Consider the following 12,156-nt stretch of genomic DNA (forward strand, 5'->3'; position numbering starts at 1 on the left):
TTTTTCTGTATTTTTCTCCTCTGTTTCATTTTGGATAGTTCCTATTACTATGTCTTTATAAACTTATGAATCTTTTCTTTTGCAGTGTCTGCTATTAAGGACATCAGTGTGTTTTTCATTTTTGCTGCTGAATTTTTTATTCCTAGGAGTTAGATTTGGGTCTTTATTTTCTATGTCTTTCCTTATCATGTTATTGGTGTTTCTTGGAAATTGATTATTCTCCTGGTTATGGGCCATAATTTCTTACTTTATTGCATACCTTGTATTTTTTATTGGGTGCCAGACATTTAGGTTTATTTATCTCACTAGTAGAGCTCGTATCTCAGCTGTTATGGAACATGCTTTGTCCTTTCCCCAATTCTGTTGGTTTATTCAATCACACCTCTGAGTTTCACCAGCTACCTTACTGTGTATACTAGAAGGTTAGCTTAGATCAGCTATACAGTTGATCTAAATAGGTTTCTGAATTTGTAATGGGGTAAATTAATCTGTATGTGTTTTTTTTTTTTAATTTTTATTTATTTATTTATTTATTATTTATGGCTGTGTTGGGTCTTCGTTTCTGTGCGAGGGCCTTCTCCAGCTGCGGCAAGCGGGGGCCACTCTTCACCGCGGCGCGTGGGCCTCTCACCATCGCGGCCTCTCCCGTTGCGGAGCACAGGCTCCAGACGCGCAGGCTCAGCAACTGTGGCTCACGGGCCCAGCTGCTCCGCAGCACGCGGGATCCTCCCAGACCAGGGCTCGAACCCGTGTCCCCTACACTGGCAGGCAGACTCTCAACCACTGCGCCACCAGGGAAGCCCTGTATGTGTTTTTTTAATCTGAGAATTATAGAACGTGATCTAGCAATGCAGGTATAGAGGTATTTATTTTTTATTGTTTTCCTTGTGGATAATTTGGACTTTGTTTTTATTCCAGGGTCAATTCCCAGATCACTTTCTATATTTCCTGTCTCTGATTTTGTGAATGAGTGTTTATTACATAGTTAAGAATCTATATAAAAAAATGAGACTTATTTCCTTCAAATTCTCCAGTGTTTTGCTTTCATTCTCTTCCTACAGTCTCTAGTTTAACTTTGAAGCTCATCAGCAATAGAGATGTGTTAGAATAACTAGCACTGCAGACACCTACACCATTGTCTTCCCAACCACAGCCTGTGGAGTTGACCCCAGAGCCTCTCCCTCTTTATTTCCGGGGTGTTCATCTCTTCAGTTGTGGTTATTGTCAGTCTGCAGTGTAATGTGGCCTAGACTTAGACTTAGAAGACTCATGATGAAAAGGCTGTAAATAGACTTGTACAGCAGTATCTCAGAGCAAACAGTCTTTATGCCTCTTCGTTTATTGAAAGCTTAGGACATTCCACATCTCTTTGTGCTTATTTATGCTCCTACACGCAGGCCAAGAGTCAGCTGTGGTCTACAGTATTGCGGTGTTGCTAATGGCATGGCTGCGAGATAGGGAGTCCTACAGTCCATTTTAGAAACTTTAAATCAGAAACTTTTGAATAAACCTCAGGTACATTATCAAAATCTTTAGTTACAGGGAAAGCATATGGATCTTGAGATGTAAATACCCCTGTGGTTTTTGGGTAGTTTTTGTTGTTTCATTTATTCAGATTTATCCATCTATCCTTCAGTCTGTCCATCATCCATTCATCCATTAACTATTTAGTGAGGTTTAAATGCATGCCAGGTATTGAACGAAGGATATAAAAATGACTAAAGCTTTGAAGGAGCTTACAGTTTAGTAAAGGAGCAAGACACAAATAATTGTAATTCAGTACACTGACAGCAGTAACAGAAATACATGCAGGGTTTAGTAATCTGGAAGAAAGTCTGGTAAGCTGCTTGGTCTGGGAACAGCAGAGAAGGTTTCAGTTTTTTTCCTGTAATGAACACTACATTGATTGACACAGTTAAAGATAACATTGTAAATATGCCTGCCATGAATCATACTACTTTTCTCTCCATTTAGATGAGGGTAATGTGCTTTCTTTTTCTTTTTCTTTTCATGTATCTTATATCCACATTTTTTTCTTCGTGCTGCCATTATACAGCTTGGTTTCTGAAGTACACATTTTTCTCTTTGAAGAGTTTTTCAAAAGTTAGAGTCACACAGTGCTTCCTTTCTTAAAGAAGTTATCTCATTAATTACTTGATTTAATCATTTTGCTGAGATCCTTCTTTAAGTTAGGTGCTGAGGGTATAAAGTGCTCATTCTCTGAAAGACATGTATACAGATAATGACAGTAGCAGTGCGATACATGCTGAAAGAGTTAGCTACACAGTCTTAGGTATGTAGTCTTCCTCTTAAATTGACTTTTATATTTTTCATTTATTGTTCATTTATATCTTGACTAAATCTTATATTTCGAGTTCTTAAGAGTTTTCTTGTTATTTGTTTTTGAGAGCTCTGCTTTTAGAATTAAAGAATATCAGTGGATCTGTTTCTATTGATCATTGAATCATTTATTCATTCAGTAAGTCAATGATGATTTTTGAGCTCATAGAGTTTACTTACCTGCAAATTTATAATCATAATATTTAACTTATGGGGTGTTTGAGGATTAAATGAAATAATGCATTTATATAAATTTAGTTAAAATGATGATATATTATTGCTATGCATGTAACACTGCTAGGAGTTGTGGTGGATGCAAAGGAATATTTACAAGAAAGGAAAATTTACTTTTAGTGGGGATACAAAATATGTACTAGGAAATTAAAGAACTTCATGAAAACATGAGACAAATGTACCACCTTATGTGTATTTTCATAAGGTTAAATAAGAGTAAATGCCAGATGACTTCTGCAGTTATTAGTAGTGAGAATTTAGAACAGGAAGAAAGCAATGCCTGGAATGGTCATAGAAACATCTGAGAGAAGTGGGAATTTGAGCTGGAAGAGGTGGGGTTCAGATAAGTAGGACATCGTAGTGTCTGAGAGCACAGGCTCTGGAAACAGACTGCCTGGCTTCAAATCCCAGCTGCAGCATTTTAGTTGTGAGACTTTGGACGAGTTACTAAATAAACGTTTCTGTGTCTGTGTCTCCTCTGTGGTAAAATGGGAAAGGATATTGTCTGTCTCTCAGGATTGCTGAATTTGTGTGTGTGTGTGTGTGTGTGTGTGTGTGTGTGTGTGTGTGTGTGTGTAATAGCTTAGAACTTTATAGTTGTTCTCACACATTATAAGCATTTTATAAGTGTCAGGTATAGGCTGGGCAACGTTGGATAGCTTTATAGATGGTGTGTGAAATGTCCATTTAGTACAGGTCTGTAAATAGGAATATACAGGGATTTTGAAGGGTGACAATGAGGAAATCAATCTTCCTGTGGCTTCGGATCTGCATGGGCATTATTTATGCTGCTTTATTTGGTGATATGAATAAAAAGGAGATAAAAAGCTCTTCTTTTCCTCTCTAATCCTTTTGTTCAAACTCTTAGCAGTACAACCTTATATAGGGTCAGGGTTTATAATGTACATTGATAAAATTCATGAACATTTTGGTATATTTCATTAGTTTTATAGTTGATAAATTCAGTTGTCATATACTTTTATCTTTGTTGTGGGTCTTGTTGTCTTGAAGTAACATGAAATAAGGGCCTTACTGTTATTCTCTCTGCTGGTTCTGGGTCAGTCTAAGTAACACAGAACACAGAGTGAAATGGATTGGATTTCTCTCCTATTATCAATACATCCCTTTTGATAGTTGTGGACATGTAGTTTCGGGCTTCCCCGGTGCGAAGATAGTCCTCATCAATTCTTATTTGACTCATATACCTCAGATATTTCAGTATCATCACATTGAATATGTATTCTCTCTCACTGAATGAAGTACTGGCAACCTCGAATATAAAGTTTGGTTGATTACTATAAATGAAAATTGTAATTCACCACTTTTAAGCTGAGCCCATTTTTTTTTAAATTGAAGCATAGTTGATTTACAATGTTGTGTTAGTTTCAGATGTATAGCAAAGTGATCCATACATATATATATTCTTTTTCAGATTCTTTTTCCTTATAAGTTATTGCAAAATATTGAGTATAGTTCCCTGTGCTGTACAGTAGGTCCTTGTTGGTTATCTGTTTTATATGTAGTAGTGTTATATGTTAATTCCAAACTCCTAATTTATCCTTCCCCCACCTTTCTCCTTTAGTAACTATAAGTTTGTTTTCTATGTCTGTGGGTCTATTTCTGTTCTGTAAATAAGTTTGTTTGTATCATTATCATCCACATGTAAGTGATGTTATATGATATTTGTCTTTGTCTGGCTTACTTCACTTAGTATGATAATCTCTAGGTCCATCCATCCAAATAATGTGTGCTGCAAATCACATTATTTCGTTCTTTTTTATGGCTGAGTAATATTCCATTGTGTGTGTGTGTGTGTGTGTGTGTGTGTGTGTGTCTGTGTGTGTATATATATACACACACACACCACATCTTTATCCATTCATCTGTTGATGGACATTTAGGTTGCATCCTTGTCTTGGCTATTGTAAATAGTGCTGCAGTGAACATTGGGGTGCATGTATCTTTTCGACTTACAGTTTTCTTCAGACATATGCCCGGGAGTCGGATTGCTGGATCATATGGTAGATCTATTTTTAGATTTTTAAGGCCCCTGAATACTGTTCTCCATAGTGGCTGTACCAATTTACATTCCCGCCAGTAGTGTAGGAGGGTTCCTTTTTCTCAACACCCTCTCCAGCATTTATTATTTGTAGACTTTTTGATAGTGGCCATTCTGACCAGAGTGAGGCGATACCTCATTTTTGTTTTGATATGCCTTTCTCTAATGATTAGGGATGCTGAGTATTTTTTCATGTGCCTGTTGGCCATCTGTATGTCTTCTTTGGAGAAATGTCTATTTAGATCTTCTGCCCATTTTTTGATTGTTTTTTTTTTGTTTTTTGTTTTTTTTGATATTGAGCTATATGAGCTGTTTGTATATTTTGGAAATTAATCCCTGTCAGTGGCATCATTTGCAAATATTTTTTCCCATTCTGTAGGTTGTCTTTTTGTTTTGCTTATGGTTTCCTTTGCTGTGTAAAAGCTTTTTTTTTTAGAAATTCATGTTCTTTTATTTATTTATTTATTTATTTATTTATTTATTTATTTATGGCTGTGTTGAGTCTTCGTTTCTGTGCGAGGGCTTTCTCTAGTTGTGGCAGGCGGGGACCACTCTTCATCACGGTGCGCGGGCCTCTCACTATCGCGGCCTCTCTTGTTGCGGAGCACAGGCTCCAGATGCGCAGGCTCAGTAATTGTGGCTCACGGGCCCTGTTGCTCTGTGGCATGTGGGATCTTCCCAGCCCAGGGCTCGAACCCATGTCCCCTGCATTGGCAGGCAGATTCTCAACCACTGCACCATCAGGGAAGCCCCTGTAAAAGTTTTTGAGTTTAATTAGGTCCCATTTAAAAAATTTTTGTTTTTATTTCCATTACTGTAGGAGATGGATCCAAAATTGCTGTGATTTATGTCAAAGAGTGTTCTGCCTATGTTTTGCTCTAGGAGTTTTATAGTATCCGGTCTTACATTTAGGTCTTTAATTAATTTTGAATTTATTCTTGTATATGGTGTTAGAGAATGTCCTAATTTCATTCTTTCTCATATAGCTGTCTAGTTTCCCCAGCACCGCTTATTGAAGAGGTTGTCCTTTCTTCATTGTAAATTCCTGCCTCCTTTGTTGTAGATTAATTGACCATAGATGCATAGGTTAGTTTTTGGAGACCATATTTTCCATAGGTGCAGCATTATAAATATGAAAATCATCAGAAAAATAAATAAAAATGAAAATATGCATTTATGCATATTTGTTATATGTATAACACCAAATGCTGAATGGAAAAAGTATTATTAAATTATTATTAAATTAAAATTATTATTTTTTAAAATATTGTTTTCTTGTTTAATGCAATGATGGATTTTAGAGAATTCAAATGATATTTTTACTGAGATAGCAAGACCATATCTTAATTCAAATGGTTCTTTGATGGTGAAATGAAACAATATAATATATAAGGAAATATTTAAAAATTAAAATATAGTTGATTTAAAATATTATATTCGTTTCAGGCATACAACTTAGTAATTCAGTGTTTTTATAGATTATAATCCACTTAAAGTTACTATAAAATATTGGCTAAATTCCCTATGCTGTACAATATATCCATATGTTTTATTTATTACATAAAGTGGTTATGTAATAAATAGTAGTAGTTTGTACCTTTTAATCCTCTACCCCATCTTGCCTCTCCAAAAGAAATCCAAAACAATATTCCAGTGATTTATGTTAAGGAGTGTCCTGCCTATGTTTTCTTCTAAGAGTTTTATGGTTTCCAGTCTTACATTTAGGTCTTCAATCCATTTTGCATTTTTCTTTGTATATGGTGTGAAAAAATGTTCTAATTTTATTCTTTTACATTTAGCTATCCAGTTTTCCCAGCACTACTTATTGAAGAGACTGTCTTTTTCATACTGTATATTCTTGCCTCCTTTGTCGAAGATTAATTGACCATATGTGTGTGGGCCTATTTCTGGACTCTCTGTTGTGTTCTATGGATCTATGTGTCTGTTTTTGTGCCAGTGCCATACTGTTTTGATTACTGTAGCTTTATAGTATGGTCTGAAGTCAGGGAGCAAGATACCTCCAGCTTTGTTCTTTTTTCTCAAGATTGCTTTGGCTATTCAGGGTCTTTTTTGGTTCCATATCAATTTTAGGATTATTTGTTCTAGTTCTGTAAAAAATGTCATGGGTATTTTGATAGGAATTGCATTAAATCTGTAGATTGCTTTGGATAATATGGACATTTTAACAGTATTAATTCTTCTAATACATAAACATGGGATACCTTTCCTTTCTTGTTATCATCTTCAATTTCCTTCATCAGTGTTTTATAGTTTTCAGAGTGTACATCTTTCACTTCCTTGGTTAAGTTTATTATTAGGTATTTATTCTTTCTGGTGAAATTTAAACAGAATTGTTTTCTTGTTTTCTCTTATAGTTCATTATTAGTGTATAGAAGAGTAACAGATTTCTGTATATTAATTTTGTGTCCTGCAACTTTACTGAATTCATTCGTTAGTTCTAATAGTTTTTCTGGTGGAGACTTTAGGCTTTTCTATATGTAGTATCATGTCATCTTCAAATAGTGGCAATTTTACTTCTTCCCTTCCATTTTGGATGCCTTTTATTTCTTTTTCTTGTCTGGATGTTCTGTCCATTGATGTAAGTGGTGGGTTAAATTCCCCTACTGTTACTGTATTATTGTTAATTTCTCCCTTTATGTCTGTTAATCTTGCTCTATATATTTAGGTGCTCCTATGTTAGGTGCATATATGTTTACACATGTTATATCCTCTTCTTCGACTGACCCTTTTATTATTATGTGTTGCCCTTCTTTGTCTTTTTGTTATAAACTTCATTTTAAAGCCTACTTTGTCTGATAAGAGTTTGCTATACCAGCTTTCCTTTTGTTTCCGTTTACATGGAATATCTTTTTCCATTCTCTCCCTTTCAGTCTGTGTGCATCTTTAGCTCTGACGTAAGTCTCTTGCAGGCAACATATAGGTATGTCTTGTTTTTTTTTATCCAGTCACCCTATATCTTTTTTTTTTTAAACCATTTAAAAAAATTGACGTATAGTTAATTTACAATGTTGTGTTAGTTTCAGGTGTACAGCAAAGTGATTGTTTACCTACATATGTATATTCTTTTTCAGATTCTTTTCCATTATAGGTTATTGCCAGATATCAAATATAGTTCCCTCTCCTATACAGTAGGTCCTTGTTGCTTCACCCCGTATCTTTTGATTGGAGCATTTGGTCCATTGACAATTAAAGTGACTACTGATAGATATACCCTTATTGCCATTTTGTTACTTGTTTTCTGGTTGTTTTTGTAGTTCTCCTCTGTTCTTTCCTTCTTTTAGTCTATTCCCTTTAGTGTTATAATTGTGTTCCTTTCTCTCTAGATTTTGTGTATCTGTTGTAGGTTTTTGATTTGTAGTTACCATGAGGTTCATATATGTTGACCTATAGCTATATCTACTTTTTTTCAAACTGGTAGTCATTTAAGTTCAAACACATTCTAAAAGATCTACGTTTTTTCGTCCCCCCTCCATGTTTTGTGCTTTTGAGGTCATATTTTATATCTCAGTTTCTAAGTAAGTAAGTCCCACTGATTTTCAATACAGTTAAGGGGACTTGTCTTCCTGGTGTGGGACCACAGGGCTGGGTTGTCTAACGTGTATCTCAAATCCCTCATTCCCTAGGGAGGATCCCTGACTCTCTGATATCCCCTTCCTCTTCTGTGTCCCCTTCTAGGGACACAGGTTCTGACCTGATCTCTTCTCCACTTCCTGCCCACCTCTGTGTGAATCTTTTTTTACAGCCTTGGTTGTAAATAGAAGCGATATTTTCTAGTCTCCAGGTTGTTTTCAGCTAGAGTTGCTCCACCTGTAGATGTATAGATGTGTTTTTGATGAGTTCGTAGGGCAGGTGAGCTCAGCATCTTACTTCTCTGCCATCTTGATTTCCCCAGTCATAAAAATTATTACATAAATGTTTTGTTTGCTTTTTTAAAGATGTTATTCATTTTAGCTTATTCTTATTTAAGTATAGACTGTTGAAACTGGGTTTGAGAATGCCTTTTTTTCCCTAGTGACTTGTAGCAAGGATAGGCATTCTTCATTTTTCTGAGGACCTTCAGTGTCTCTTCTTCAAAATTAGTCATTTGTTCAAGGGGCGGGTGATAGTGGTAGTGGTATAGGGGGGCAATTTTCATATCATTGATGTCTCTATTCAACCTTTGCCCCTTGTTTTGTTGACATTAAACACCTATGTGAATAGCATCCTTTCTCAATTATTTATAACTAACTTCTCTGGAAATTTCTTCAATGGTTCTCTATTGGAGTTTGTGCCTTTCCCTTAAACTTTAATGATTTTACGACTAGTTTTCCTTAGAAATAATCAAATCATCCTTTGCTCATGATTAAATATTTATTTTCAAAGTTGATTGTAAGCATTTGGGAGAGAGATGATGCCTTGTGGAAATTGTTACTTATTACTACCTTATAAATCAGCTCCTCAAATTCTCTTGTTACTACTTGTTGCATTGGCCAGGTGCCTTATACCCAGTATGATGTCAGCAGAGTTTATTGCCATTGTTAGGCATTTGTAAATATAATCATTGGTATGATTCTTAATATGGTGTTACTATCTATCATAAAGTAGATCTTGAAATGACAGTCAGTCACATATGTCCTGTATTTCACTACACATGAAAAACCTTCTTGGTGGTATTAATAATATTGATGGTTTTTATGATGGATGAACTTTTACTATATACGAGGTACGATTCTGAAGGCTTTATATGTTCTAATTTGATCCTTCCCAAATTTAGATTCTTATCCCTATTTCACTAATGAGGAAATTGAAGCACAGGCAGATTGGATAACTTGGTCAAGATTACATGGTTCTGCAGGGTGGCATCACAGTTCTAACACAGAGGTTAGACTTCTAAGAGCATGCTCCAATTATTCTGGATTAGAATCCAAGAAAACATTGCTCTAGTCCCATCTTCATTTTGGGCACATAATATTACAGTATTTACTAAATAGATGAGGCAGCTGGGTCCCAGAGATTAAATCAGTGGTGGAGGAGAAGTCAAATCTTAGTGTGGTGGTTTTTTTTTTTACTCGTTTCTCTTTTACACCTTGCTAACATCTGAGAATACTGGTAAGTTTCAGGATATCTTATTAGCCGATTCTGTATTTTCTAAGTCACTTATTAATGAAATTGAATCCCACTTATCTGGAGGAGAACTCTGAAGTCTTTAAATTTTTTCTTTCAGACTTGGTGTTCTGAGTGATAACTAGCTTTTTAATTGGTTTCCCCTTGAGTTTCTGATCAAGTTTGACTTATTCAGCGATGGTTATCACATGTAGTTATAATATACATGTAGGACCAAATTATTATTATTTTTGGTCCTTTCTTTTCCAGAACATTTTCTTCTATGCTAAATAATAGAAATAAGTATAGCTTCACATCTTAAAACCAGTGCATGAAAGGTGGCAAATAGTAGTAACACACTGTCTGTTTAGCCTTTTGTTTCCAAGGCATAGAACACGAATAAAAGAACTTTTTGTAAGTTTATCCCTGATAAAATTTCTTTGAAATAAAACATTTATATTTAGTGTGAGAAATAATTGGTGAGAGAATAGTTGAACATAATAGAACTTGTTATAGTCATTCCTTTTCTGCTGACAGATAAATGTAACCTTCAGATGAAACTGGCAAAGCTTATTGTTTGCCGTAAAACAATGAGCAGGGCTCTAATATAAAGAATCCTAAAATTAAACAAAAGCAGCCGTTATCTTGTAAAGAGATAATTTAAGTTTACCATGTACTTTGTTTTTTTAGTGGGGATGATGCATTTAAATTCTAAGTCTTCCCTAGCAAAATGGAAACAAGAGAAGAAAAAGATGAAATAAAGTGTATATAAATGTTATTTTGTGTTTATAGAACTTTAGATTCAAAGTATAAGTTTTGCAACTAACCAGACTTTCTACAGTTCTTTAGAAGGAACAGTTTGTGTTTTCTAGGTTTTTTTAACCACATTTTCACCTAATCCACTTAGTGATTAATTTACATGGCTAATATATATATATTTTAAATTAATTAACTAATTAATTTATTTTTGGCTGTGTTGGGTCTTCGTTTCTGTGCGAGGGCTTTCTCTAGTTGCGGCGAGCAGGGGCCACTCTTCATCGCGGTACGCGGGCCTCTCACTATCGTGGCCTCTCTTGTTGCGGAGCACGGGCTCCAGACGCGCAGGCTCAGTAGTTGTGGCTCACGGGCCCAGTCGCTCCGCAGCATGTGGGATCTTCCCAGACCAGGGCTCGAACCCGTGTCCCCTGCATTGGCAGGCAGATTCTCAACCACTGTGCCACCAGGGAAGCCCCATGGCTAATATTTTTGTTGGGAACAGAATTAATGAAAACGTTTTCCTCTGAATTTTATTAAGCGTTCTATCATTCTGTTTACCTTATGAAAGAATAAGTAGCTAAAATATGGGCATATTAAAGATGGTAATGATAGAACTAATCAATTAGTTTGAAGTGTAAAAAATGGTCAGATTTTGGAAAATATGTATTCTGAAATCATTTTTCTCCCATAAGTGTAACATGACATGTTAAATAATCTAGATTGTAGATGTATACCATCACCAGTATAGCTTGCCCTTTCATCAGGATAATAATCTATATCAGGAAAGTATTCTTGTTCTCACTGTCAGATCTAGAGATTCCATATAAATATACCTCCTTGATGTATCTGTAAGTCCTTTTATTGCTCTATTCCAATTTTGAATTTTTGTGGTACTTGTGAGATCACTCTAAAAAAATCTTTGTTGTGCTGTCAATTAATTAACTCAGTTGACACATTATTTTAGAGTCTGCTAAATGTCAGGCACTATTTTAGGTTTGAGGATATGGCAATAGACAAAACAAACAAAAAGTCTGCCCTTAGGACACTCATGAAAGAATGCTCAACATCATTAATCATTAGAGAAATGCAAATCAAAACTACAATGAGGTATCACCTCACACCAGTCAGAATGGCCATCATCAAAAAATCTACAAACAATAAATGCTGGAGAGGGTGTGGAGAAAAGGGAACCCTCTTGCACTGTTGGTGGGAAAGTAAATTGATACAGCCACTATGGAGAACAGTATGGAGGTTCCTTAAAACACTAAAAATAGAACTACTATACGACCCAGCAATCCCACTACTGGGCATATACCCTGAGAAAACCATAATTCAAAAAGAGTCATGTACCACAATGTTCATTGCAGCTCCATTTACAATAGCCAGGACACGGAAGCAACCTAAGTGTCCATCGACAGATGAATGGATAAAGAAGATGTGGCACATATATACAATGGAATATTACTCAGCCATAAAAAGAAACGAAATTGAGTTATTTGTAGTGAGGTGCCTAGACCTAGAGTCTGTCATACAGAGTGAAGTAAGTCAGAAAGAGAAAAACAAATACCGTATGCTAACACATATATATGGAATCTGAAAAAAAAAAAAAAAGTGGTCATGAAGAACCTAGGGGCAGGATGGGAATAAAAATGCAGACCTACTAG

General features: G+C 35.5%; 1 protein-coding gene across 2 annotated transcripts in view; it reads left to right on the forward strand.

Moving 5' to 3' along the window:
- NBAS (NBAS subunit of NRZ tethering complex) overlaps positions 1–12,156 on the forward strand; it is a 345,856-nt gene that overhangs the window by 112,594 nt on the left and 221,106 nt on the right. The window lies entirely within an intron of this gene.

Source organism: Balaenoptera borealis (genome assembly GCF_965194805.1).
Source record: "Balaenoptera borealis genome assembly, chromosome: 15".
NCBI lineage: Eukaryota > Metazoa > Chordata > Mammalia > Artiodactyla > Balaenopteridae > Balaenoptera > Balaenoptera borealis.